The sequence below is a fragment of the Coregonus clupeaformis genome, chromosome 23 (genome assembly GCF_020615455.1).
Source record: "Coregonus clupeaformis isolate EN_2021a chromosome 23, ASM2061545v1, whole genome shotgun sequence".
Taxonomy (NCBI): domain Eukaryota; kingdom Metazoa; phylum Chordata; class Actinopteri; order Salmoniformes; family Salmonidae; genus Coregonus; species Coregonus clupeaformis.
In genome coordinates, this window is record NC_059214.1 from 5910706 (window position 1) to 5933705 (window position 23000).

At 40.9% G+C, this 23000-nt stretch overlaps 1 long non-coding RNA gene across 1 annotated transcript in view; it reads left to right on the forward strand.

The window, feature by feature from the left end:
- The first annotated feature begins 3104 nt into the window (after positions 1–3104).
- The window catches only part of LOC121536614, a 79007-nt gene continuing 59111 nt past the window's right edge, over positions 3105–23000 (forward strand). The window contains exons 1-4 of the long non-coding RNA XR_005994888.2: positions 3105–3176; positions 9351–9465; positions 19988–20071; positions 20305–20734. This is a non-coding gene — a long non-coding RNA (uncharacterized LOC121536614). The remainder of the gene's footprint in view (positions 3177–9350; positions 9466–19987; positions 20072–20304; positions 20735–23000) is intronic.

Genomic DNA, 23000 nt, shown 5'->3' on the forward strand with positions numbered 1-23000 from the left:
ACATGTAACACAAGAAGAAAAGGTGTAACGTTACTTACTTGAGGAAACAAGCTTAGTCGCAGTAAAAAAACTCTGTAGTAGAGAAGGGTGTTTCTCTTAAAAATGTCACCAAAAAAATTGGGACGGTTGGCATCCAACATCAATGAAAATAAATGGATTCCAAAAATGAAAATGAATGGGTTGGCATTGAAGATAAAGTGGATGCGACAAGCCCACTAACCAATCCAATTAGACCTTTTCCTTTTTGCGCAGGAACATGGGTGGGGGTTTTACTCAAGGACCAATGGAATTGCCCAAATTGACTTCAGTTACAAAACAAATATAACTAGTCATACAAATATTTGTGAAAAAGATACTCCATTGCAAGGAGAAAATAACAAATGCAACAGACTTTGAATTCCAATCTGGTGCATGAACAGATGAGTAAACTAAAAACAAACAAAAAAATTCAAATGCGTTGGTCAAGATTTTACATCGACAACGTGAATAGCTCTCCATGATTCAAAATCCAGGCCAGCATATTGGTGCTCCATCTATCTTTTGACTAAAAGTGTGCCACTAGTGTATATTTGGTATTTCAAAACTATTCTTTAGTTCCAAAAGCCAAACGTCACAATTTTTCTATAGCTACTACAGCATTTGAAGGAGGAATGCTTACTAACTTCCAGTTGATGACATTTGCCGTTTGGTCTTCTTCTTCTACGGGGTTTAATGGCGGTTGGCATCCAATGTTAATGGTGCATTACCGCCACCAGCTGGACAGGGTATTGAATAAGAAACAAACAAGAAAAACATTTAGGGAAAGCAGGAAAACAACATCAAACAAAACAAAACACGTCAACTAAGAAAACCCATCACACTTCTTCAATCACAGTCCACTCCAAAATACATCCCTACACAGGCTCAGGGGCCTGTGATGGGGGTACATTAACCGACAGGAATTCTTGCACGGCCTCGGCTGTGAAATCACGAAGACCCAAAAAACGTTCAGCGGCATTCACAATGATTCCAATTTTCTTAAGACTTCTTCTCTGCTTGTGCTGTACAGTTTATGACCATTGCAATAAATAATACAAAGTCCACGTTTTTAACATGTAGCATTTCACTATCCTTTCGTTGATGAGAAACCTTCACTGGTCGTGGTGGCTCTACTACCATTGCTTCTTCCCCGCCACTCGTTCCTTCCAATTGTCTCACCGCCTCCAGATAGGAAACACGCTGGACACTCCTTAGCCTTGCCACCTCATTCTCCTTCACCCTAACAGGGCACTCCAAGAATTCAGGCGCATGTTCACCTCCACAGTTGCAACATTTCCCTTCATATGGCATACGATATTCTTCCCTTCTGTACACACTTGACACCTGACCAAATCTTTTACATTGATGACACTGAAGGGGCTTGTGCACAAAAGCTCTTACAGGGTATCTCATGAATCCTAACTTTATATGAGAAGGGAGAGACTCTTCATCAAAGAACACTAGCATGGATGAAGTGAATTTATTTTCTCTGTCCACCATACAGGTCAGTCGACGTGCACCAACCACTCCATCGATGTCTTCAGTTATATCCTCTGCTTTTATTTATTGCGCCACCCCAGAAATAACCCCCTTGATAGGCACCCTGCTACAAAAATCCATGCAGGAAACATTCCACTCCGATATCTTTTTGAGTCTTAAAACACGCTTCTTCTGCTCAGCAGATGCACAAAAAATCCAAATAAAACCACTTCTTGTGACTCTCACCAACTCCACACTTTCCTCCAACACATTCAAGATTTTCCTGGAGACGTTAAACGGATTTCCCAAGTAGCATTGATCCAAAACCTTGACTCCGACCAAAAACGAGTCTAATGGTTTCCTATTTTCCAACATAGCTTTACCTCTCGTTTCCCTTTTTCTTCGCCAGTGTAACCCACTCATTCTCACTTTCTGTTCTATTAGCTTCACTCGACTCACTAGCAGTTTCAAACAAAACCTCAGTTTCTGCCATCTTCCGTCCTACCCAGTTCTCTTCCTCCTCCTCCTGTGCAATAATTTCACCTGCCTTTTGGTCTTCTTCTGTGAGGGTTTAAGAGGTGCCGCCACCTACTGCACGTAGTGTGCATTTCTCTTTTGGCAAGATTGTGGGAGAGTATAAATCATAGACTGTAGCAGTTTCCCCACCACTATCTGTAGTCACAGTTGAAAAGGCTGACATCCCCCCCCCCCCAATTAAATGGCTATGGGTTCCTAAAGTTTAGCAGTACAGGCTATTCATTGAAATGTGCATTGCAAGTTGCAACATTGGCTGTGGCTTCGATTTGAACATAGTTTAAAGCAATAAACAGGCCATGAAATACATTTAACAAAGTAACTGGACCAGTTGCTAGGAACAGTTGTTATTGCCTCCAAAATATAGCCTAGTATATAAAACAAATGACAAAAAAGGTAGGCTATTAATGGCTATAAACTGTAAATGATCACTTTTGTGTCATCCTCAATTATTTTTTATGCCTTGTGTCCTCCTGTGTGGTTGTTTTGTTTTAAAATGGGCAAATAAATAAAATCACAAAACATCTAGGCTAAGGATTATATATCACAACAAAAACAGCTAGCAGGCTCTAGCTGGCTGTGGTTAGCTGGAAGGTGGCAGGCCGAATGTGAGATTAGCGAAATTCCTGCCTATTGTTTAAGAAATGAACTCATGGCTTGCCTAAACGCCATAGATGAAAAAGCAGCCTGCCGAGGGCTTATAGCGGTCCTCTGAATGGGGGCCCGATGGCGGTTGGAGTGTATAGCTTTGGGCGTAGCGACAGCGGGAAATAGCAAGCAGGGGAGATTTTTTGCTATCTGGGGAACTGCATAGAGTTTGCATGGAGTCGATCAAAGACTAGCTTGTCTCATGAATCAACTTAATGGTTATTAAAGCTTCACTGCCTTTATATTGATATATTTTTTTGTTTGTGAAAGAGTGAGGATAGTTTTAAATCTCAGCTGTATCCCTAATGAATGTGTAACAGCCACACGGATACAGTTATATTGAGGAAGAACTGATCGTAGGAAATTAATGAGCGCGAGCACCGCCTCCGCGCACGCACCTACACGCTCCATCATCATAACGCACACCGGAAAACAGCTGATGTCATGGAGAGCACGACACATTGCCACCGATAACCGGGAATATACACTCTTATCGCGTAAGTGATTCAACATGTATCTGATTTGATGCTTCCTTACCTTGAAACGATCGAATGCGAAAACGTGAATGGTATGGGTGTGCGCGCAAGGGACTGCGTTGAAGCTTGTAGATCAACTCCAGGAAGAAAAACAAGTTATGGCCATGCCTCCAAAACCGCATTTTATTAGGTGGACATTATCCTTCTTCACGTATAACAAGCGCTTTGTTTGCCTTGAACAGAAACACATTAACACCGCATATTGGATAGGCCTACAATACACCGTCATTTTCCCTTTATTATTTTGATGTAGCTTGGTGCCTATCCGTTTCCATAGTAACCTTGGTGAAGCAGCAGATGCAATTCAGTCGGTGTCTGGGGATCTCCAGCAAAGATTAGAACATATTTGTTTACAGTCTCAATATGGGCATGTATTACAAATTGAAAAATCGCCTGTATATTGCATAATCTCTGTAATAGATAAAACACCTGCTACATTTGGATGTTTACTTTGCATACACTTGACATTTGATGTAGGCCTATCCAGTGCCAGCCAGGTGACATTTGTATTCAAGATGGATGCTGAGGACACAGACTTATGGTTGCAATACATGTACATTTGATTGATAGCCTATATATTGTTTTATTATCATGGACAGGAACCATAGGCCTATGCTGGACATTCTTTCTGGAACTGATAAGCATTGTGGAAGCTGCTTTAACACACAGAGTACAAATACCATTATTTAAGTCGCTATAGGCCTCTGCTCTGCAACTGTTGTCTTAAATTCCTCATGTGCAAGCTATTCCCCATTCCACAGAAGTTAATTGAAAGCCATATCAAATGTTAGCCAGCAAATTCCGACCCTACCTTATGCTTGTTTACACTGAGCTGCACTGGGGTCGGAACACCATCATGGTTAGATTAAGGGTGTTTTCACATATAGTCCTCTTTAAAATAACTGATCTCAGTCCTCTTTAAAGAGACTCGGGTAAAATCATTATGGGGGTATTGTGTGTAGATTGATGAGGAAAAATATGTATTTAATCTATTTTAGAATAAGGCTGTAACGTAACAAAATGTGGAAAAAGGGAAGGGGTCTGAATACTTTCCAAAGGCACTGTAGGTCAAATTTGGAGTAGAGTAGCATATCCCATCCCTGCATTAAGGTACATTTTTTCCAACCAATATCTCATGCCAGCTTACTTTAATTTAGGTTGCCGTTATAGTTATTCTACTATGGTATATAACACACAAAGATTATGTTTTGCCTAACAGTCTCTCTTAGGGTTGTGGCGGTCATTAAATTTTGTCAGTCGGTGATTGTCTAGCAAATAGCCTCTCCTGGCTTCCACGCATAGACCTTTGGAACATCTACATTTGAAAAAGTTGAATAAATCCATGTAATATAGCCTACACCATCAAAATAAATCCATTATTTATTTTAGACAGGTGTAAAGAAACATGATATGAAGAAAATGTTGTCTATTTCAGAAGAACATTTACATTTACATTTTAGTCATTTAGCAGACGCTCTTATCCAGAGCGACTTACAGTTAGTGAGTGCATACATTTTCATACTGGCCCCCCGTGGGAATCGAACCCACAACCCTGGCGTTGCAAACACCATGCTCTACCGACTGAGCTACACAGGGGGTTTAAGCAGAATAGCATACTCTGAGTTGTCCTTATGTTTGGCCCAGATCTGGCTATGCCATATGGCTGTGGGCTACTCTAGTTAATTTATCAGACAAGATTTGCTTAGAATTCCGGGGCATTATTTTATAGTATGAAAAATACAATTGAAAATAGCAGAATAAAACAGAAAAGCTATTTTCTCCAAACGATTTGAGGGAGTGCGCACATGCAGCTATTCTGTTTTGAGCGGTTAACAAAGAAACAGGTACTCTTATGTGATTAATTTCGAGTTATTTATGTAAATTTAGTTGTGATACAAATGTTGGGCTATATTTTTAAATTTTTAATACATTCTAAGGCTGCATGATGCGACTAATGATGATTTGAAAAAAGTTGCATGAAAGGCATGAGCTCTGCTTAGTTTTTTGCGCAGGCTGTACACACTTCATTAGTCTCATTCACAATTTGACAAGCACTTGATAATGCCTCGAATTTCCTGGCTGCATCCCCTTTGTGTGGCCGTGATGCCCCTTAAAACAATCCATGCATTTTGCGGCCAGTGGCCGTTGTGCCCTTGGGCTGAATATAATAATTATAATTCCCTTCTCCCGGCTGCGTGCCGAAGCACCTCTCACTCACACATGGCTCCCTCGTTTCTCACAGGCTACAAGTGAAGATAGATACATCTGGGATGCAACTGCACGCGTCCTTATCCAATTCCGAGGCGCATATGGAAGATATTGGAAAAACTATCCACATTTACTTTTGGTCAGCCAACAAGTTGAGTAGGCCTAACGAACAGCAAAAGCACAAGCCTATGTCAATCTACTATCCCCCATAGTACACAAGTTAACCTATTCTATTCTGTGTGAGAAATAAATATTCCAAACATAGTCTGGGACAGTTGTGGGATGCAATAGATCCCCAAATAAATACAACCACTAGCATAAAAAACTCAGTTTTAAGCAATGAGCCTGATGCAACAGATGAGAACGTTTAGCTTAATGTTGAGAAACTATTAGACTATTTCTTCACATTATAAGCGCAGCAATGCACACATGGCAGTATACTATAAGTATGAATGTTCCATTAGCAGGAAAAAAACATTATCAAAAGTGACCACAAATGTGATTATGTATGTAATGCCTTTATAATAAAGGTGCATTTTTATGGTGAAAATTATCTTCCCCAAATTTGAAACTCGCGCTGTGTATGCCAGTTAGGCTCGACACCCGTTGTAAAGCGGATTAATGTGCTTCATTTTAAGAAGTTATTTGGCCACTTTAGTTGTGATACAAACCTTATCAAAACATATAGGCCTATGGGCTAGGCTACATGAGGTGTGCGACTATGATTTGAAAAAGTCGGGGGAAAAAACACACTGTTTCTTGCCTTAAGCTGGGCATCATTCACAAGTGATAGTCTAATATATCATTCTTTACATATACTAAATAATATGTGTGAAATTTGTTTTGATTTAGAATGGACAATTATCATGCACCCGTCTCGAAACGGGCAGCGGAAAAAAAATACCTGTCATCTATGCACTTAAATAGCGAATGGAGGACCCTTTTCCCGTGGTTCATTTCCATGCCAGCCAGGTAGGCTATACTCCTGTTTTAAAGAGAGGCAATATGCTTAATATTAGGAAAGTTGAGAAATAAATATAGTAGGCCTAGCCTATAGAAAGCTGATGGGATCCTCCTCTTTTTAATAGAGGCCATCACTCTGTTTTCTCATGCAATTGCATAGCCTATCGAAATGTTGGGCAACATGAGCTCTCATCAAGTGTTTGATTAGATTTTAGGTTACATTTGCATTGATGTCAGAGTGATTAGAGGGACAATAGAGTGCTGAGTACCAGGCAGTTAGCAAGTTTAGTAGGCTACTAATGACCATCAGCAGCATCAGAGCTTGGAGAAGCCTAATTACCGTGACTAAACGTCTGTCGCATGAAACCACTCATATGTCCTGTGCACTTTTGGCAAGGTGAAACTTCTCAAATGTCCGGTAAATAAAAATATCCAGCACCACATTCTCTTAATGGAAACCCTGATATGCTCGTAAAAACCAATGAGTAGATGGGAGAGGCGGGACTTGCAGCGTGTCTAGCGTCTAAAATAGAACGTTCTATTTTAGCGCCTCGCTACGCAGACGCACGTTGACAAACGCAAGCAGTTCAGATGAAATTATTGAATACCATGTAATGTATGTGTAAATGTATTTTGCAGTGCTCGCGCACGCAACACAGCTGGCTGGGTCAGCATGCAAGTGTCATAATCGAGATGGAAAATTGTTTGTGTCTTGACAGTGTGTTAAGACAGTTGTCATACACAGTGGTGGAAAAAGTACCCAATTGTCATACATGAGTAAAAGTAAAGATACTTTAATAGAAAATGACTCAAGTAAAAGTCTGTCTTCCAGTAAAATACTACTTGAGTAAAAGTCTAAAAGTATTTGGTTTTAAATATACTTAAGTATCGAAAGTAAATGTACTTGGTAAAATATACTGTCACACCCTGGTTCTGGGACTCATTATGTTGAGCCAGGGTGTGTTCATTCATTGGGTGTATTTCTATGTTGGTATTTCTGTTGTGTTCATTTCTATGTGTGACTGAGTGACTCCCAATCAGAGGCAACGAGTGTCAGCTGTTTGCTGGTTGTCTCTGATTGGGAGCCATATTTAACTGTCTGTGTTTCACTTTGGGTTGGTGGGTTTTTGTTCCTTTACGGTCATTGTTACTGTGGACTTCACGAGTCGTCTATTGTTTTGGTTTTTGTGCGTTAGTATAATAAAGTCAATCATGTTCGCTCAACACGCTGCGTATTGGTCTACTCCTTACCCAGACGATCGTGACATATACTTAAGTATCAAAAGTAAAAGTATAAATCATTTCAAATTCCTTATATAAAGCAAACCAGGCGCCACCATTTTCTTGTTTTTAAAAATGTATTAACGGATAGCCAGGGGCATGCTCCAACACTCAGACATAATTTACAAACGAAGCATGTGTTTAGTGAGTCCGCCAGATCAGAGGCAGTAGGGATGATCAGAGACGTTCTCTTGATAAGAACAATCTGGGCTTTAATGGCCATGTACTCTCATAATCTCCACCTGGCACAGACTGAAGAGGACTGGCCACCCCTCAGAGCCTGGTTCCTCTCTAGGTTTCTTCCTAGGTTCCCGCCTTTCTAGGGAGTTTTTCCTAACCACCGTGCTTCTACATCTGCAATGCTTGGTGATTGGGGTTTCAGGCTGTGTTTCTGTATAGCACTTTAATTGATAAGTGTGTGAATTAGATAATTTTCCTGTCCTGCTAAGCATTCAAAATGTAACGAGTACTTTTGGGTATCAGGGAAAATGTATGGAGTAAAAAGTACATAATGTTCTTTAGGAATGTAGTGAATTAAACGTTTTCAAGAATATAAATAATAAAGTAAAGTACAGATACCCCAAAAAACTGCTATTGTTACTTAAGACCTTTACACCACTGGGCATACAATGTCACTTTGACAATAGTAGCTAGGTTATTAAGGTAGGCTATTACTGTACTTTGTCACTTTTCCCTATACTGTAGTCTCATTACGTCACACTTATTTTTCTTGCTATAGTTACTGTAGCAAGGTACAGGACTATTTCAGAGTGCACTGAAACAAACTCTTAAAAAGTATGTTTGTTGAAGCTAATAGATACTCACAGCTACAATTAATGTGCCCGATGATTAGATCCTGCTCGTGAGAGAAAATGTCCCTTTCTCCAAATGGGAGGCTAATTGTAGTCTCTGGCAACTTTACTCCCGCATTATAGCACTCACTCCCTGTAATTTTGTTTTCTCTCTTCCTCAAATCTCTACCAAAATATGCTAAGTGTAGCAATTACATTGCAAATTGCTTCTGACTGCATTGTGTGTTTAGAGGACACATATAAATCTTTTGCCACAAGGCGAGGGTGATATAGTGGGCATATAGGCATTATACAGTCCTCTCTCAGTTTCTAATGTAATTTCCCCATGCCTTGACTATTTTCGAATTGTGGACTTTGACGTTAAAACATTTCGCGAAGTGCAATTGGAGAAGTCTGTTTCCATCTATGGCTATTGGAATAAGACAGGGTGGAATTATAGGCTACTTATTGTCATTGATAATGGTCCACGGACTTATGATATCATGCTAATGTGATGTACAGAGAGTCTTGGCAGAGTCAAGAACAAACACGAATTCACACCATGGTCTATCTGGATGGAATATTTAGGATTTCACTTTGATTTCTGTATGGCTAACTGAACAACAGTTAGGCCTAGCTTACGTGTTCAGGCTAGCTGTTCATTTGATCAAGGTACTTAGTAAGGCTGACATTGAACTGACATATTCATTGAGCTGGAATTGATAGGCCAAACACTTATTGAAATTAATATTGATGATGTTTTCTATTGATAATTGCTCTATGTGCACACAGACCTCACTTCTGAACTGTCTAGCTGTACTTTTGACTGCTGAATGTTATCTCTCTCTTCCAGTCATTTGACTGCTGTAGTATTATCTCTATCTTACAACAGGTAACCCTAAGACACTGATACAGTATCACTCGCTCCCGGTCTCTCTCTTTGGCTGGTCTCTCTGCCCCCCCCCTCTAACCTGGGGATGAACGCACCAATGAGGAGCCAACTCACGGTGAGTCACATAACCCCTCCCCGCTGTCCCATCCTATCCCACAACACCTCACTCCACTGAGTGTGTCGTTTGCATATATGCCTCTCTGTCAGATGTTGGTGGGCGTTTTCTTGTCTCTCTCTGATCGTACTGTAGATGTTGGTACTGTACGTGTACATTGTACATGCACCATATATGCCATATTTACAGGGTATGCCTAATTGCATGTTATGTGCAGTACTGGAGCAATTTCAGCTTTACTTTTCCCTTTGGTATGTGTGCTTTGTCTCCATTGAGGGTGCCATTTCCCCCTATATGTGTACTTCTGTTCCAATTCTATCAGCCCTTGCTTACCACACACACACCCCTCTCTCAGTCACTTTGCTGTAGGTTGTAAGCCTACCCTGTAGCCTACTAGCCTTTGATGCTTCTTACATATGGTGAAGATCGAGTATGATCTTTATATCCTGGTAAGTAAGTTATTGAAGCTGTTGTTCCAATGTGAATACACTTGTTCCGTGTTCCCATGTGTGCTCTGTTGTTGTCTATCATGATGGCCATTCAACAACACAATATTGTTTTATTTTAATTCATTCATGTTGTCTATTATGTTATGAATAATATCTGGGCAGGAACTCTGGGCTTTTTTTGTATTTCAATACCAGAAAGCTTGCAGACTTCAATTGGTTTTAATGAAGCAAGTCAAATACTATTATTTTATTCAGAAAAAAAAGAGTCATGGACAGTATTTACCAGACCTGGGCAGAAAATACTTCTATTGGTGTTAGGGCTGTCAAATTTATTTTATCGTGATTAATCACATTGTCTGAAAGCATTCAAAATACCCAAAATACATTATCTATATAGCAAAATACATTATCTATACAGCAATGCAATGTAAAATAAGTTGATATTGAGGTTAAAGTGTGTTTCATCGATTTACCAGATTTTGCTAACCGTTACTTTGGACAAAATCAAGACGTCAATATTCTTGTATAAAAAAGCGTAAATTACAGCTCAATTTGAGCAAATTCGGAATTTGCAATTTGCTGTGATGCTGTAATTATCGCGATTAATTTATTTTCTTCTGTTTGACAGCCCTCATTTGTATAATTACCAACTTTTCAAATACTCTAAGTAGTTATTTGAAAACAGAAACATATTTATTTGATGGCTGGCAAATATGAAAAAATAACCTACAACAGTTATTCGTTTAGTTAGCCTAAATACAGTGCATTCGGAAAGTATTCAAACCCCTTGACTTTTTCCACATTTTGTTACGTTACAGCCTTAATCTAAAATGGATTAGATTGTTTTTTCCCCCTCATCAATCTACACACAGTGCCCTATAATGACAAAGTAAAAACAGGTTCTTAGACATTTTTTCAAATGTATAAAAAAAATATATATATATATATATATATATATATATATCACATTTACGTAAGTATTCAGACCCTTCAGTACTTTGTTGAAGCACCTATGGCAGCGATTACAGCCTAGAGTCTTCTTGGGTATGACGCTACAAGCTTGGCACACCTCTATTTGGGGAGTTTCTCCTATTCTTCTCTGCAGATCCTCTCAAGCTCTGTCAGGTTGGATGGGGAGCGTCGCTGCACAGCTATTTTCAGGTCTCTCCAGAGATGTTTGATCGGGTTCTGGCTGGGTCACTCAAGGACATTTAGAGACTTGTCCTGAAGCCACTCCTGCGTTGTCTTGGCTGTGTGTTTAGGGTCATTGTCCTGTTGGAAGGTGAACCTACGCCCCAGTCTGAGGTCTTGAGCAGGTTTTCATCAAGGATCTCTCTGTACTTTGCTCCGTTCATCTTTCCCTGTATCCTGACTAGTCTCCCAGTCCCTGCCGCTGAAAAACATCCCCACATCATGATGCTGCCACCACCATGCTTCACCGTAGGGATGGTGCCAGGTTTCCTCCAGACGTGACGCTTGGCATTGAGGCCAAAGAGTTCAATCTTGGTTTCATCAGACCAAATAATCTTGTTTCCCATGGTCTGAGAATCTTTAGGTGACTTTTGGCAAACTCCAAGCGGGCTGTCATGTACCTTTTACTGACGAGTGTCTCCCGTGTGGATACCCTAGCATAAAGGCCTGATTGGTGGAGTGCTGCATACAGTGGGGAAAAAAAGTATTTAGTCAGCCACCAATTGTGCAAGTTCTCCCACTTAAAAAGATGAGAGAGGCCTGTAATTTTCATCATAGGTACACGTCAACTATGACAGACAAAATGAGAAAATATTTTCCAGAAAATCACATTGTAGGATTTTTAATGAATTTATTTGCAAATTATGGTGGAAAATAAGTATTTGGTCAATAACAAAAGTTTCTCAATACTTTGTTATATACCCTTTGTTGGCAATGACACAGGTCAAACGTTTTCTGTAAGTCTTCACAAGGTTTTCACACACTGTTGCTGGTATTTTGGCCCATTCCTCCATGCAGATCTCCTCTAGAGCAGTGATGTTTTGGGGCTGTCGCTGGGCAACACGGACTTTCAACTCCCTCCAAAGATTTTCTATGGGGTTGAGATCTGGAGACTGGCTAGGCCACTCCAGGACCTTGAAATGCTTCTTCACGAAGCCACTCCTTCGTTGCCCGGGCGGTGTGTTTGGGATCATTGTCATGCTGAAAGACCCAGCCACGTTTCATCTTCAATGCCCTTGCTGATGGAAGGAGGTTTTCACTAAAAATCTCACGATACATGGCCCCATTCATTCTTTCCTTTACACGGATCAGTCGTCCTGGTCCCTTTGCAGAAAAAACAGCCCCAAAGCATGATGTTTCCACCCCCCATGCTTCACAGTAGGTATGGTGTTCTTTGGATGCAACTCAGCATTCTTTGTCCTCCAAACACGACGAGTTGAGTTTTTACCAAAAAGTTATATTTTGGTTTCATTTGACCATATGACATTCTCCCAATCCTCTTCTGGATCATCCAAATGCACTCTAGCAAACTTCAGACGGGCCTGGACATGTACTGGCTTAAGCAGGGGGACACGTCTGGTACTGCAGGATTTGAGTCCTTAGCGGCGTAGTGTGTTACTGATGGTAGGCTTTGTTACTTTGGTCCCAGCTCTCTGCAGGTCATTCACTAGGTCCCCCGTGTGGTTCTGGGATTTTTGCTCACCGTTCTTGTGATCATTTTGACCCCAAGGGGTGAGATCTTGCATGGAGCCCCAGATCGAGGGATATTATCAGTGGTCTTGTATGTCTTCCATTACCTAATAATTGCTCCCACAGTTGATTTCTTCAAACCAAGCTGCTTACCTATTGCAGATTCAGTCTTCCCAGCCTGGTGCAGGTCTACAATTTTGTTTCTGGTGTCCTTTGACAGCTCTTTGGTCTTGGCCATAGTGGAGTTTGGAGTGTGACTGTTTGAGGTTGTGGACAGGTGTCTTTATACTGATAACAAGTACAAACAGGTGCCATTAATACAGGTAACGAGTGGAGGACAGAGGAGCCTCTTAAAGAAGAAGTTACAGGTCTGTGAGAGCCAGAAATCTTGCTTGTTTGTAGGTGACCAAATACTTATTTTCCACCATAATTTGCAAATAAATTCATTAAAAATCCTACAATGTGATTTTCTGGATTTTTTTTCCTCAATTTGTCTGTCATAGTTGACGTGTACCTATGATGAAAATTACAGGCCTCTCTCATCTTTTTAAGTGGGAGAACTTGCACAATTGGTGGCTGACTAAATACTTTTTTTCCCCACTGTAGATGGTTGTCCTTCTGGAAGGTTCTACCATCTCCACAGACGAACTCTGGAGCTCTGTCAGAGCAACCATCGGGTTCTTGGTCACCTCCCTGACCAAGGCCCTTCTCCCCGTTTGCTCAGTTTGGCCGGGCGGCCAGCTCTAGGAAGAGTCTTGGTGGTTCCTAACTTTTTCCATTTAAGAATGATGGAGGCCATCATTGGGGACCTTCAATGCTGCAGACAGTTTTGGTACCCTTCCCCAAATCTGTGCCTCGACACAATCCTGTTTCGGAGCTCTACAGACAATTCCTTTTGACCTCATGGCTTGTTTTTTGCTCTGACATGCACTGTCAACTGTGGGACCTTATCTAGACAGGTGTGTTCCTTTCCAAATCATGCACAATCAATTGAATTTACCACAGGTGGACTCCAATCAAGTTGTAGAAACATCTCAAGGATGATCAATGGAAACAGGATGCACCTGAGCTCAATTTCGAGTATCATAGCAAAGGGTCTGAATAATTATGTAAATAAGGTTCTTTTTTTGTCTTTTTTTTACATGTGCAAAAATTGCGAACACCTGTTATCGCTTTGTCATTATGGGGTATTGTGTGTTGATTTATGAGGAAAAACATTAATTTAATGCATTTTAGAATAAGACTGTAATGTACCAAAGTGTGGAAAAAGTCAAGGGGTCTCAATACTTTCCGAATGCACTGTGTATGATCATTAGCAAATATTTTGGAGGGCTTTCAGATATGAATCTTATTATGTAAGCTTAGAATTAAGTACTAAATGATTGAAGAAAAAAAATTAACATGCTTAACTAACAGTTATTGACCAAAATAATGGAATGTAATACAAACAAATAAACAATCCGACAAATGTTGAGTGTTGAGTAAACTTTAGCTAGATGTAGGCAGCAATTTGTGAGGTACATGGACTCATTTCATCATTAGAGTAGTTTCAAAATGACAAAGAAATACATTTTCATAATGAGTGAGACATAAGGTGGAATTTTTTTGGGATCTGTATTAAAATAGTTGTGGTCACCTCCAAAGTAAGTAGCCCCCCCCCCCACTAAACTTTACAGTTGGCACTAAGCATTTGGACAGGTAGCGTTCTTCTGGCATCTGCCAAACCCAGATTTGTCTGTCTGTGCCACGTTGAAAGTCACTGAGCTCTTCAGTAAGGCCATTCTACTGTCAATGTTTGTCGATGGAGAGCTGTGTGCTCGATTTTATACACCTGTCAGCAACGGGTGTGGCTGAAATAGCCGAATCCACTAATTTGAAGGGGTGTCCAGATACTTTTGTATATACAGTGAGGGAAAAAAAGTATTTGATCCCCTGCTGATTTTGTACGTTTGCCCACTGACAAAAACATGATCAGTCTATAATTTTAATGGTAGATTTATTTGAACAGTGAGAGACAGAATAACAACAAAAAAATCCAGAAAAACGCATGTCAAAAATGTTAGAAATTGATTTGCATTTTAATGAGGGAAATAAGTATTTGACCCCTCTGCAAAACATGACTTAGTACTTGGTGGCAAAACCCTTGTTGGCAATCACAGAGGTCAGACGTTTCTTGTAGTTGGCCACCAGGTTTGCACACATCTCAGGAAGGAATTTGTTCCACTCCTCTTTGCAGATCTTCTCCAAGACATTAAGGTTTCGAGGCTGACGTTTGGCAACTCGAACCTTCAGCTCCCTCCACAGATTCTCTATGGGATTAAGGTCTGGAGACTGGCTAGGCCACTCCAGGACCTTAATGTGCTTCTTGTTGAGCCACTCCTTTGTTGCCTTGGCCGTGTGTTTTGGGTCATTGTCATCCTGGAATACCCATTCACGACCCATTTTCAATGCCCTGGCTGAGGGAAGGAGGTTCTCACCCAAGATTTGACGGTACATGGCCCTGTCTATCGTCCTTTTGATGCAGTGAAGTTGTCATGTCCCCTTAGCAGAAAAACACCCCCAAAGCAAAATGTTTCCACCTCCATGTTTGACGGTGGGGATGGTGTTCTTGGGGACATAGGTAGCATTCCTCCTCCTCCAAACACGGCGAGTTGAGTTGATGCCAAAGAGCTCGATTTTGGTCTCATCTGACCACAACACTTTCACCCAGTTCTCCTCTGAATCATTCAGATGTTCATTGGCAAACTTCAGACTGCCCTGTATATGTGCTTTCTTGAGCAGGGGGACCTTGCGGGCACTTCAGGATTTCAGTCCTTCACGGCGTAGTGTGTTACCAATTGTTTTCTTGGTGACTATGGTCCCAGCTGCCTTGAGATCATTGACAATATCCTCTTGTGTAGTTCTGGACTGATTCCTCACCATTCTCATGAACATTGCAACTCCACGAGGTGAGATCTTGCAGGGAGTCCCAGGCCGAGGGAGATTGACAGTTCTTTTGTGTTTCTTCCATTTGCGAATAATCGCACCAACTGTTGTCACCTTCTCACCAAGCTGCTTGGTGATGGCCTTGTAGCCCATTCCAGCCTTGTAGGTCTACAATCTTGACCCTGACATCCTTGGAGAGCTCTTTGGTCTTGCCATGGTGGAGAGTTTGGAATCTGATTGATTGCTTCTGTGGACAGGTGTATTTTATACAGGTAACAAGCTGAGATTAGGGGCACTCCCTTTAAGAGTGTGCTCCTGATCTCAGCTCATTACCTGTATAAAAGACACCTGGGAGCCAGAAATCTTTCTGATTGAGAGGGGGTCAAATAGTTACAGTGGGGAAAAAGTATTTAGTCAGCCACCAGTTGTGCAAGTTCTCCCACTTAAAAAGATGAGAGAGGCCTGTAATTTTCATCATAGGTACACGTCAACTATGACAGACAAAATGAGAAAATATTTTCCAGAAAATCACATTGTAGGATTTTTAATGAATTTATTTGCAAATTATGGTGGAAAATAAGTATTTGGTCAATAACAAAAGTTTCTCAATACTTTGTTATATACCCTTTGTTGGCAATGACACAGGTCAAACGTTTTCTGTAAGTCTTCACAAGGTTTTCACACACTGTTGCTGGTATTTTGGCCCATTCCTCCATGCAGATCTCCTCTAGAGCAGTGATGTTTTGGGGCTGTCGCTGGGCAACACGGACATTCAACTCCCCTCCAAAGATTTTCTATGGGGTTGAGATCTGGAGACTGGCTAGGCCACTCCAGGACCTTGAAATGCTTCTTACGAAGCCACTCCTTCGTTGCCCGGGCGGTGTGTTTGGGATCATTGTCATGCTGAAAGACCCAGCCACGTTTCATCTTCAATGCCCTTGCTGATGGAAGGAGGTTTTCACTCAAAATCTCACGATACATGGCCCCATTCATTCTTTCCTTTACACGGATCAGTCGTCCTGGTCCCTTTGCAGAAAAACAGCCCCAAAGCATGATGTTTCCACCCCCATGCTTCACAGTAGGTATGGTGTTCTTTGGATGCAACTCAGCATTCTTTGTCCTCCAAACACGACGAGTTGAGTTTTTACCAAAAAGTTATATTTTGGTTTCATCTGACCATATGACATTCTCCCAATCCTCTTCTGGATCATCCAAATGCACTCTAGCAAACTTCAGACGGGCCTGGACATGTACTGGCTTAAGCAGGGGGACACATCTGGCACTGCAGGATTTGAGTCCCTGGCGGCGTAGTGTGTTACTGATGGTAGGCTTTGTTACTTTGGTCCCAGCTCTCTGCAGGTCATTCACTAGGTCCCCCCGTGTGGTTCTGGGATTTTTGCTCACTGTGATCATTTTGACCCCACGGGGTGAGATCTTGCGTGGAGCCCCAGATCGAGGGAGATTATCAGTGGTCTTGTATGTCTTCCATTTCCTAATAATTGCTCCCACAGTTGATTTCTTCAAACCAAGCTGCTTACCTATTGCAGATTCAGTCTTCCCAGCCTGGTGCAGGTCTACAATTTTGTTTCTGGTGTCCTTTGACAGCTCTTTGGTCTTGGCCATAGTGGAGTTTGGAGTGTGACTGTTTGAGGTTGTGGACAGGTGTCTTTTATACTGATAACAAGTTCAAACAGGTGCCATTAATACAGGTAACGAGTGGAGGACAGAGGAGCCTCTTAAAGAAGAAGTTACAGGTCTGTGAGAGCCAGAAATCTTGCTTGTTTGTAGGTGACCAAATTCTTATTTTCCACCATAATTTGCAAATAAATTCATAAAAAATCCTACAATGTGATTTTCTGGATTTTTTTTCTCAATTTGTCTGTCATAGTTGACGTGTACCTATGATGAAAATTACAGGCCTCTCTCATCTTTTTAAGTGGGAGAACTTGCACAATTGGTGGCTGACTAAATACTTTTTTCCCCCACTGTATTTCAGAGGGGTGAAATACTTATTTCCCTCATTGAAATGCAAATCAATTGATAACATTTTTGAAACGTGTTTTTCTGGATTTTGTTGTTGTTATTCTGTCTCTCACTGTTCAAATAAACCTACCAATAAAATTATAGACTGATCATTTCATTGTCAGTGGGCAAACGTACAAAATCAGCAGGGGATCAAATTATTTTTTGCCTCACTGTATATTGTATCTGAAAATGCATGCAGTTACTTGCTGTATAACTCTGATAGAGCTAAATGTGGAATAATCGGAAATGTGTAGTTTTGACTCTGCTCTTCAAGAGGTGATGATATTAAAACCAAATAGTTATTACATTTAACAATTCCTTTAAAATGGCACGTAGGCCTAGTTGTCAATGGTTTTACCGGAGCTGGGGGTCTCCTTGCCCCCCAGCAGCCAAATCGAACGCTCTGCACTGTATTGTGACGTTATATTGATAACAACCAATATTCCCATGTGTGTGTGGTTGGCCGTAGAGTGTATATTGACCAGAGTGTCTCCTTCACTTCCTCTCTCCTTAAGTGGGCAGTCAGGCGAACATCCACCTGCACTTAACCAGACCAACTCATTCATGCAACATTACTGACATAGCCCTTCCTAGAGCATTGGTGGGTGCATTGTCTCTCTGTCTATGAGTGACTCACAGATCAAACGAGGCCTCTGCTACTCTTCACATACACACATGTCCGGACGTATTCCAAATGCTTTCCAAACACCTCAACAGACCAGCAGTCATACCCTGGGTTCCAAGGCTTCATGTTTTTGAAGGTGTAGTGCATTTGAACTATGATGGAAAATCACTTGAGCATCCAAATGTGTTACCTTCAACAGTGAGTTACCATGTGTCAGGACTAAGATGAATTATAATCAATACCCATTTTACACCACCCTCTGTCACTGTACAGTGATAAACCTGCACTCAAATTTTCCTTATGAATAGTGTGAAGCACAAGCATCCCAAATGTCCATTACTAACAAGACCATTTTATGCCCTTTTTATGCCCTCTGTCCATGTTTTTTTTACCACATATGTAACTCTGTGTTGTTGTTTTTATGGCACTGCTTTGTTTTATCTTGGCCAGGTCGCAGTTGTAAATGAGAACTTGTTCTCAACTGGCTTACCTGGTTAAATGAAGGTGAAATAAATAAAATAAAATAAAAAATGCTAATATTAGCATTTCTGGTCGCAAACCCTATGCAAGTCAATCTCTCCCGTTAAGCATGTTTTACATTTTGGAACCCAATCATCTGAAAAATATTTTTGGTTGAGCAACACAATCAATTTAAGAGATTATTTGGGCATGGAGTTGAAACATACTAAACGGGGGAGATGGTGTTTTGGGCCCAAAACGTTCATAATATTATTAGCATTTATTTATTGGCAGTAGCTTGTTAAACAAAACCCACACACTCCTTGTCCATAGACTGCTTTCAAGTTAAGGAAACAAATATTTTAATAGGTAATTTCACTAAACTCTCTGTTTAAAAGGAGGTTCCCATCCATAGAACATCCCCCTTGTGCTTGTACTCCTGAGGTGCTGACCTGTTGCACCCTCTACAACCACTATGATTCATTATTTGACTCTGCTGGTCATCTATGAACGTTTGAACATCTTGAAAAATGAACATGGATGATCAGCACAGCCAGAAGAGGACTAGCCTGGTTCCTCTCTAGGTTTCTTCCTAGGTTCTTGCCTTTCTAGGGAGTTTTTCCAATCCACCGTGCTTCTACATCTGCATTGCTTTCTCTTTGGGGTTTTAGGCTGGGTTTCTGTATAAGCACTTTGTTATATCTGCTGATGTAAAAAGGGCTTTATAAACGAACACATTTGATTGATTTTCTTTCAACCTGGCTAAGAGTGACCCTGTGAGAGCATGTGAAGTGCTTACCTACTTCAGTGGTGATTAGATATGGCCATGTTTGTCTGGCCTCGTGGCCTTTTAGTGTGCTCCCGGTTGAATTGTCTAATCAACCATTTTTCTTGTTTAATTTATGCAAAATTATCCTAAAGGAGGCGCATGGTCAGTTTCCCTGAGGGAGCACAGTCATTTGTTTAGTGCTTCTCCTTTGGCTGCAGTTAGGTATGTGTGTCTTGGAACATAATTTCCATTATGTACTTCAGTATATCACTCTCCCCACGTGTCCATTTATTAAAGGGATAGTCCACTCAAAATACAACCTAACGTGAAATATATATTTTGTATATTTGATATTGTGTTTCGTTAGTTTTATCACAAAGCCCCATTCAGTCTTAGAACATGTCTAGATCACCTCACAAATACTCCAATCCAACTCCAAATGGCATCAGTAGGCATCAAGTTATTTTAGAGCTCTGCAACTCTGAATTGATAAAGCCTGCTTTGAATTGAACATTTAAATGGATCTCAACTCTCTCTGTGTCTCTGTCTGTCTCTCTCCCTTTTTCTATTTGCTCCGCCTGTCTCCCTCCCTCTCCCCCCTCCATCCAGGTGGATAACTTGTACATTAAGGATCGCTGGTGTATGTTTGACGGCTTCATGGTCTTCTTCCTCTGGGTGTCTCTGGTGCTTCAGGTACAAACTTTACACCTTACATTGTCTCTGTGTGTGTGTGTCCAAAACCTTGGTAAATAGGTCTTTGTTTTCTTTAAAGTAGTTTGAACTATTATAGTGGTTCCATTATGCCAATCAAGATAAATCAAGTGCACCTAACGTATTTGAAAGAAAACAAATCCGTATTTATTTAACAAAGATCTGGAGTGTTAGTACATGCAAATGTGTGTGTGTGTGTTTGCATTTGCATACAGATTTACCTTACAACAGAGGTCTTCCAGGTACAGCACCTGTTCATAGCCTTCCCTCTCTCCCTCCGGTGTTTGAGATAGCGGATGTTGTTGACCAGATGTCTCCCTGGGGCATGTTGAGAATCCCCAGAGCCCTCATCACGAGCCTTCAGGATCTACTTCCGCTTCGAGCTGCCGCGCTCACGCATTACCAACATCCTCAAGTGCTCAGGGTTTTCTTTGGACATGACATAACCTGGATATGAAATATCATTTGAAATGGAAATCTATACTTGGTTGATGGTTAATGTAAAATATTCTCCCAGGCAGTCAGGGGAACAGATCTGGAGTGTGTCGATATTCTTGCTCTTCTTCTTCCTCTGTATGGAATCCTGGGAGTTCAGATGTTCGGAACGTTCAATCATCACTGCGTTACCAACGACACAACGAAAGGGTAAGGGCCTCCATTTACTCAATTTTTAGTGTACAAGATGTTTTCATCTACGGTATCAATGATAACAGTGGGCTAAACAGGCTGACTATAGGCTATTCATAACCTGAGTGCGTGTATGCAGCTTGTGGCAGTGAAATATGACAAGGTGCGTTTCTGTTGTACCCAGAGCCAATCAGCTCATGAGTGATTCCATACGAAACCAGGACCAACAAAATACCATGATTTTGGGGATTTTCATGAAATTGAATGGTCCTTTAGAGGAAGTATTGTTGAGATACACGTGTATATACAGTACCAGTCAAACGTTTGGACACATCTACTCATTCAAGGTTTTTCTTTATTTTTACTATTTTGTACATTGTAAAATAATAGTGAAGACATCAAAACTATGAAATAACACATATGGAGTCATGTAGTAACCAAAAAAGAGTTAAACAAATCAAAATATGTTTTATATTTGAGATTCTTCAAAGTAGCCACCCTTTGCCTTGATGACAGCTTTGCACACTCTTGGTATTCTCTCAACCAGCTTCACCTAGAATACTTTTCCAACAGTGTTGAAGGAGTTCCCACATGCTGGCTGCTTTTCCTTCACTCTGCCGTCCGACTCATCCCAAAACATCTTAATTGGTTGATGTCGGGTGATTGTGGAGTCCAGGTCATCTGATGCAGCACTCCATCACTCTCCTTCTTGGTCAAATAGCCCTTACACAACCTGGAGGTGTGTTGGGTCATTGTCCTGTTGAAAAACAAATGATAGTCCCACTAAGCGCAAACCAGATGGGATGGTGTATCGCTGCAGAATGCTGTGGTAGCCATGCTGGTTAAGTGTGCCTTGAATTCTAAATAAATCATCAACAGTGTCACCATCACACCTCCTCCTCCATACTTCACGGTGGGAAATACACATGCGGAGATCATCCGTTCACCTACTCTGCGTCTCACAAAGAGACGCCGGTTGGAACCAAAAATCTCAAATTTGGACTCATCAGACCAAAGGACAGATTTCCACCGGTCTAATTCCACCAGTCTAATTGCTTGTGTTTCTTGGCCCAAGCAAGTCTCTTCTTCTTATTGGTGTCCTTTAGTAGTGGTTTCTTTGCAGCAATTAGACCATGAAGGCCTGATTCACGCAGTCTCCTCTGAACAGTTGATGTTGAGATGTGTCTGCTACTTGAACTCTGTGAAGCATTTATTTGGGCTGCAATCTGAGGTGCAGTTAACTCTAATGAACTTATCCTCTGCAGCAGAGGCAACTCTGGGTCTTTCTTTCCTGTGGCGGTCCTCATGAGAGCCAGTTTCACCATAGTGCTTGATGGTTTTTGCGACTGCACTTGAAGAAACTTTCAAAGTTCTTGAAATGTTCCGCACTGACTGACCTTCATGTCTTAAAGTAATGACGAACTGTCGTTTTCCTTTGCCTATTTGAGCTGTTCTTGCCATAATATGGACTATTTTACCAAATAGGGCTATCTTCTGTTTACCACCCCTACTGTGTCACAACACAACTGATTGGCTCAAACGCATTAAGAAGGAAAGAAATTCCACAAATTAACTTTTAACAAGGCACACCTGTTAATTGAAATGCATTCCAGGTGACTACCTCATGAAGCTGGTTGAGAGAATGCCAAGAGTGTGCAAAGCTGTCATCAAGGCAAAGGGTGGCTACTTTGAAGAATCTCAAATATATTTTGATTTGTTTAACACTTTTTTGGCTACTACATGATTCCATATGTGTTATTTCATAGTTTTGATGTCATCACTATTATTCTACAATGTAGAAAATAGTAAAAAATAAAGAAAAACCCTTGAATGAGTAGGTGTGTCCAAACTTTTGACTGGTAATGTATGTCAATCTAACCAACCAGCAACTAAAAGCAACTTTCTAAACAATGCTTTGGTTAGTTTCTAGCTTGTTAGCTATCTAGCTAACGTTAAGTCACAAGCTTGATGTAGTCATTGCATGCTAGGAATATGGGAATTTGTGAATTTGTCCCTATATTTTTGGTCCCCTAAAATGGGTGGGAATATGTACATAAAGTGCTGTAATTTCTAAACAGTTCACCCGATATGGACAAAAATACCCTACAATTAAAGGTGACAGTCTGCATATTGTATCATTTCAAATCCAAAGTGCTGGAGTACAGAGCCAAAACAACAAAAAATGTGTCACTGTCCCAATGCTTTTGGAGCTCACTGTATATTATCCATATCCTCGCTCAGCCACAGAGCTCATCCAGTTTGTTCTCCAGTGACTGCACGTTCA